The sequence below is a fragment of the Myodes glareolus genome, chromosome 10, assembly GCF_982192425.1.
Source record: "Myodes glareolus chromosome 10, mMyoGla1.1, whole genome shotgun sequence".
Taxonomy (NCBI): domain Eukaryota; kingdom Metazoa; phylum Chordata; class Mammalia; order Rodentia; family Cricetidae; genus Myodes; species Myodes glareolus.
The window spans coordinates 80,170,708-80,177,616 of NC_142035.1; the positions used below are offsets into that span (position 1 = coordinate 80,170,708).

At 36.0% G+C, this 6,909-nt stretch overlaps 1 long non-coding RNA gene across 2 annotated transcripts; it reads left to right on the forward strand.

Moving 5' to 3' along the window:
• Positions 1-772: 772 nt before the first annotated feature.
• Positions 773-6,143, forward strand: LOC148120711 (uncharacterized). 2 transcript variants are annotated; one of them, XR_015739157.1, is made up of 4 exons: positions 773-1,451; positions 3,605-3,819; positions 4,085-4,282; positions 5,231-6,143. It is a non-coding gene; the product is annotated as an uncharacterized LOC148120711 (long non-coding RNA). The 2 variants fall into 2 exon arrangements; XR_015739156.1 differs by having other exon boundaries at positions 773-3,819.
• The last annotated feature ends 766 nt before the right edge of the window (positions 6,144-6,909 follow it).

The following is a 6,909-nucleotide window of genomic DNA, read 5'->3' on the forward strand; positions in this document are numbered from 1 at the left end:
CTCTACTAAACAAAGTAGTTCTTCAGTTTTGAATTCAATCTCACTCAAATTTTAAACTAGGTAACATATAGCTAGGTATGTTTTATAAAGATAGAATATGAATGCTTTAAGCTAATTCCCTTCTACAATCTGAATAATATGGATGCAATTGACTACTTTTCTGTTTACTGGCTGATCCTCTGCACTTATACCAGGATGCCAATCAATCTCCTATGATATGGCTCTGGACATTTCTAGGTCACATGTCTATGTGTTTCAATACCCTTCCATAGATTCAAGTCTCTATGAACTGCAGGACCCATTTATTATAGCTATGAACAAATTTCTCAGTACACATTCCCTGTATTATTTTCCTTATCAAGGTGACAACACACCTGAAGAAGAACTTGATGAAAGAAAGCTTAGGCCTTCATTTTCCAGTAGAAACAATGCATTATGACTTTGTAGGTATGTTGGTAAGCCATGCTCATGACTCTGTCAGGAAAGCATTGGATTGTGGCTTATTCTTCATCTATCACCTGTAAGTAGAGAGATGAATGAAGCCAAAAATGGGGTTATAACTTCCAAAATTTGCCTTCAAAACTGTCACTTCCTCCAATGACACCTCTCAAAGTGTCAAAACCTCCAAATCAGAACCCACATTTAGACATCGTGTTTTGTTTTCAAACGCATGAAATATGAGTCAACTTGAGATAAAAGCTATCAGAATTATATAATCAAAAGGAATTGCCAATAAGTACTACTCAATTTTCCATACGTAAATTTAAAAAATAGAATAAGAGTATTATTTGATCTTAATCTCTGATAACTCTTTGGTTCTATTTTCAGTCATTTCCTAATTTTATCATAATATTACTATTATTTTCATTTTACTAAACATACAGTGGTCAAAGAAGTAGCAATAGACAATGTTACTCTCACTTTTCCATTATAAATACATAATTTGGAAGTAATCACAATAATTTGCTCATTTCAAATTGATAATTAATTAATTAATATGTACCTATACAGGCTTTTTTGATAAGGTAACTTTCTCATTCTGTAAATAATTCTATGAGTCTAATATATGGCCAGGAACATTAAGAAAGTTTAGATGTAAGAGCAAATAAGTTGAAAAATTCTTTCTTTATATAGCCTATATTTTCTAAATAAAAGTAATACCCAAAAAAGTAGTATCCAAAAAATTTGAATATTGCAAATGCCATGTAAGGAAAATAATAAAGGACAGTAATTGTGTGAGTGTCTAACTTTTCCCTAAATTAACTTTTTGTGATTAATAATCTTTGTGCATTTCAAATCATGCATATCCTTACCACTCATTTCTCTCTCCCTTAGGAACTACCCTCTGACCTGGCAAACCTCCTAAGATAAAACAAAATAAAATATAAAAGAAAGAAAAAAAGCAAAAAAATACCCATAAAACTTCTTTGTGGAATCTGGAGTGTGACACAGTGAGTCACATAGTTTTCCCTTTAGTCCAATCATCTTGCAAGTGTACACTGCAATGAGTCATTGGTTTAGTACTATACTATCAATTCTTGGCCTTCACTAGGATTCCTCTTGAATATATTATTGCTTTCCTAAATCCTAGAAATCCTGAAGCTTTTGGTCTCCAGGATGTACCCTTTCACGTGCTCCAGCAAATCATAGATGATGTGGATGTTGGGATAGGCAACTCAAAGCCCTGGTTTTGGGTCTGCTTGCTCTCCCTCATTCTCATTACCATGATGAATTTTCCAACTTTGCCCTGGCTAGATCACTATATGTAGTAAATAACAAGATGTGGGACTGGCTCCTCTGCTCTCATGTGATTGCAGCAAAGCAAGCTCACCCACACATTTACCACCAGGGCCAACTCTATGGTATTGCCCAGGTAAGTTGCAGGGGGCATTTTCCTGAGAGCTGCAGTGGGGAGAGGCAGGGCCATCTCTCTCACTCTTGTGATTGGTGGCAAGGACTGGTGGTAGGGGATCTTGTCTCCCTTGCCGATGTCATCATAGGACAGATGAGGGGAAGGTCCAGTTCTCTTACCCTCATGTTTTCAGGGTAACTTATCCTCACACCTGTCTGCAGGGTTCAATCTACTTTGAAGCCTAGGTAAGGTTCATGGCACACTTTCTTGAGTGTTGCAGCTGGTGAGTGTCAGGGACAACTATCTCACCTGCCACAGGAACAAGGGACAAGAGAGAAGGGCATCTTGCCCTTGTCATTACACCACACTACAGGGCCTGCTCTCCTGAGTGCTGCATCCAGTAAGGAGCATGGCAAGCTCTTCCACTCTCATGGTCCAAATGTCAGTTCTCCTGGTTTCTCTTTTCTGCCATAGGGGGGAGCTCAGGATCAGTGCTTGTGGCTAATTTTAATGACATGGTTTGAGAAGCCCCAAGAAGCACCATGGGGTTGCCCAGAGGCCAAGCATGTAATATGTGTTAGTAGTACATCAAAGCAGCTAAATATCAGAACCATAACCCACCCCACCCCGACCTGATGTGAGATTCCCTTCTATATGCCATTGGTAAATAAAAAAGCTGCTTTGGGCCTATTGTAGTGCAGAACAGGGCAGGGTAGAAATTTCGAGCAGATAAGAGAAGGAAAGAGTAGGCAGAGACAGAGAGAAGTCATGTTGCAGCCGGAGGAGAAAGATGCCCACCTGTCAGTACTGTTCTGAATGGCTGGGAAACTAATGAGCAACCTCTGCCAACAGATTGGCACTCACCATCTGGGGTATGGATGCACATAAAACAAAACAAAACAAAAATCCCTTAAAAAAGAGTACTTCCAGACACACAAAAATGAAAGTCAAACTCTTAGTAGCTGCATTTTTTTTCAGATAGGCTCTGTTTGATGGCAGCAAACAGTGGCACCTCAACTCATTTAAGAGAGGTCTTCCTGATTCAGCATTAGTAGCAAAAATTCACACCATTTCAAAATGGCAGCTCTCTGTTCTGTGCTATTTGCATGAACAACTCTTACTCTTTCACAAGACCGATGATTTGAATGGGGTTTTTGAGCAGAGTACTAGAACTTATTAATGGTAACATAGACCCACTGCATGCCTGGAAACAGGACTGTGAGTATGACTCCCTGAGCTGGCACTGAACAGACCTCTGCTATGAAGGACTGGGCAGAGGCAAAAAACAAAGCAGCCTTAGTCATCGCCACACCACTTAGCATTTTAAGAAGCGCCCCTGCATAGAAAATTACTACAGATATACAATAGGACAGATCAAGACTTAAAAGACCTCTAAATGAGACACTGTGTGTTTAAAAAATGTACATTGGCTTGAGAGAAAGAAGAAGAGGATAGAGAATTATAAAAGGAAGTAAATAATTTAAAAAAATAAAGTCTTTAAAAAGACATAGTACAGATAGTCAAAGATTAAAAGAGGAAATAAAAATAAGCTACATAAAGATGGAATATACACAGAGTGTCTGGATTATGTATATTATTTGTTTTTTATTTTTTGACTGTATATGAACTAAGTACTGAGAGACATTTCATTGTACTGCTGCTAATTAAATCGATATAAAGGTATCTTGACTTCAAAATTTGGGTCTAAGGATATACTGCTTTGGAAAAGAGGTATTGTTTTTGTTTCCACAGAAGATGAGAACCTGTGGATTCCTTCCAGGCTACTGTGATTTAATGGAACAAGACTCCCGCAAATTTCCCAATGAACCCTAAATATACTTCACCCAACAAGCAGCAGGAAGTGTTTTGGAGAAAACTATACCCAAATTCCCAAAATGATTTTTTATAAATGTTTGTTTTCATTTAAAGGGAGACATACTACAGAGATGAATGAATACTTTGTACTGGTATGGATCTTTGATTATTGATACGATTTAAGGCTAATTTTGTTATATGTATATTTATGCTTTTGATTATGGTATTGCACTTGTGCAGATCATTAAAAATGTAATGTATAGTTAAAATACAGATTAATAGATAGTCATCTATAATAGTCAAGTTTGTAGTCATGTTTGTTAGGTTTTCTAGATGTACAAAAATATATTTCAGATGGATAGATATTCTTCAAATCTTTCACAGACTAACATAATGTGTTATTTAAAATGTTTTAAGAACTTAAGACTTTTCATGACAAATAAGACACATCTGCTCCTGGAAGCAGCGATTACTTTCAGAGGAAGATGGGCATCGACGAAGCTCCTTATGGAGTTTACTAGTCATTTGGGCAAGAAAGTGCTCTTGTCTGGACTGATTGATGAACTGGACATGCATGACCCACAGAGAAATGATTGCTGCACTTGACAAAAAAAGGTGAGATGGTTGTTTGCAGTCATGAGAGAACTGTCAGACATTTTGCAGTACACAGAAGAAAGCAAATGATGAACTTTACCAGTACAAGGAAGGTATAAGAGATCTTCAAATTTCCTGCTTCATGGGAATGTCTGCCAGATACTATAGACCTATAGGTTGAAGATCGGTGCCCCAATGTTAAAGAAGAACTTTGATTGACTGGTCAGGCAGCAAGATGTCTCTGTCAATTCAATAGTTTTGGAAGTTGCTTACAATGCACTTCCTGTTAACTTAGGTAATATTATATCCTTCTGAAGTGTTTGATGGAGTTGAAAAATAAATATTTATAATTATAGTTTTCCTTAATTATAATAAAAGATAAAATAGATATAAATATTGTAACTGTAATTCTTGCTTGATAATGGTTTTGTTGTATGTAATGTTGCTATGTTAAAGTTAAAACTTTCATTTTTTGTTTAGACAGAAAAGGAGAGATGATGTGGCATTTCCTCTGTATGCAATGACTACCATTGTTTAAGGAAGAATCTGTTTGGGACCTATTGCAGTGTAGAATAGAGCCAGGAATGATAACTAAGCTGAATGCTAGAATAAAGTAAGCAGAGTCAGAGAGATGCCATGTGTTGTCATCTTGCTGCAGAAAACAGATGACCTGGAACCTTGACATATCTCATGATAAAATATAAAACAATAGAAATGACTTAATTTAAGTTTAAGCCTTTTGCACTGGCAAACCAAGATGCTGTCATTTTGAGACCATACTTTTTTTTCTGCTACCTCTGAATCAGGAAAACCTATTTTATGGAAGCTGTGGTTCACCATCAACTGAAAAGAATATGGCTAAACATTGTTGTTTTGTGTCTAGAATTTCTTCCCAAGCTTTCTCAGGTTTTACATGAATGTAGTCAGCCACGTTGGTGTGTTCCTATAATCTGTCTTCTCTCTCTTCAGCAGGACTCCACAAGCTTGGCCCAATGTAGGCCATGGGTTTCTAAATCCACCTCCATCAATGAAAGAAGACTCATTGCTGACAACAAGGGTAGTCACCAATCTGATCACAGGGAATCATCCATTCAGGCTATGCATCCACGGCTACCAAAAGACCTTAGCTGGAGTCATGCTTGTAGAAGTTTCCTTTGCATCAGGCTTCTTCATAAAGACATCTTTTCCATTATTTTTTCATCATTCTCCTGCCCATCCCACCTCCAAGTTGATCCCTCAAGTTCCCATGTCCACCTGTCCCCATTCCAACAGAAGATCTCTATTTTGCTTTACCTGGGAGATCCATGAATCCTAACTTCCTTTGATGGGAATTTGTTATTACCAATCCTCTCTGGGTCTTTGTTTGCAGTGTGGTTATCATTTACAGTTAGCATTCACTATGAGTGACTACATACCTATTTGTTTTTCTTGGTCTTAGTTACCTCACAAGGGTGATTTTTTTCGTGCCACATCTATTTGTCTTCAAACCGCTTGATGCCATTGCCTTTAAAACGAGGTGATTTCTCGTTGTGTAAAAGTACCGATATTCTTTTTCTATTCTTCAGATGATGGGAAATTGTATTGTTTCCAGGTTTTGGTAAACAGAAGAATCTCAAATGACAGAGAAATACACAAAGACATGATAAGTATCCTTAGCCATCAGGAAAATGAAAACCAAATAGAGTACAATTTGAAATATGGCAAAGAATATTGTTTGTAAATGTGAGAGTTTCCACCCTTGATCAAAGATTCCTACATTTAAAAAAAAATCTGTCTGATCTTATTAACAGAAAACTTTAGTAAAAAATTGAAGGAAAACATTTTATATCATTATTAATCTTTAAATTTTACCCTGCCTTTTCAGCCTTAAAACACTGTAAGAGACCATATCATTTTTATATAGCATAAAATGATACTTTCATGCAATTTAAAATACACATTTTTCATTATATAAACAAAAATGTGCATCTGAAATTTAATTAGCACAAATTTCTTTTCTATAGCTCTTTCCTTTTAGCAAAATTTACTTCAAGGCATGTAATTTTTATATATAAAATATATATAAGTATTTTTTATATATTTTTACTCAAGTTTAGTACCTATAAGTACATATAATAACAAAAAAACAAGATAATGCCAATTTCATTGGCTGATTTTGATAGTTTATATAACTATCTAAAGAAGTATTTGTGTGTCTAAAGTAGTAATATTTTTATTCTTAAGACATCACTTAAAAAACTACTTTTCCCTTCATTACCTGTATCTTTAATATTTACCATATATTATAAGAATTTTAATTATACTCAGTGTCTTAGTAATGGTTTCATTACTATAAAGAAAAAGCATGACTACAGTAACACAAAGGAAAACATTAGTTAAGGTGATGGCTTACAATTCTGAGGTTCAGTCCATTTCATCATGGTCAAAAGCATGGCAACAAGCAGGTACACATGGTACTGGCTATATGTTCATTGTAAGGAAACAAGAAGTTGACTATAACACTGGCTTAGGCATGTATGAGACCTCAACATTGACCTCTGCAGTAATGTACTTCCTCCAACAAACCCATACCTATCCCAACAAAGTCTAATAGTGACATTCCCTATGAGCTTACGACAGCCAATTATATACAAAATTTTATATCACAG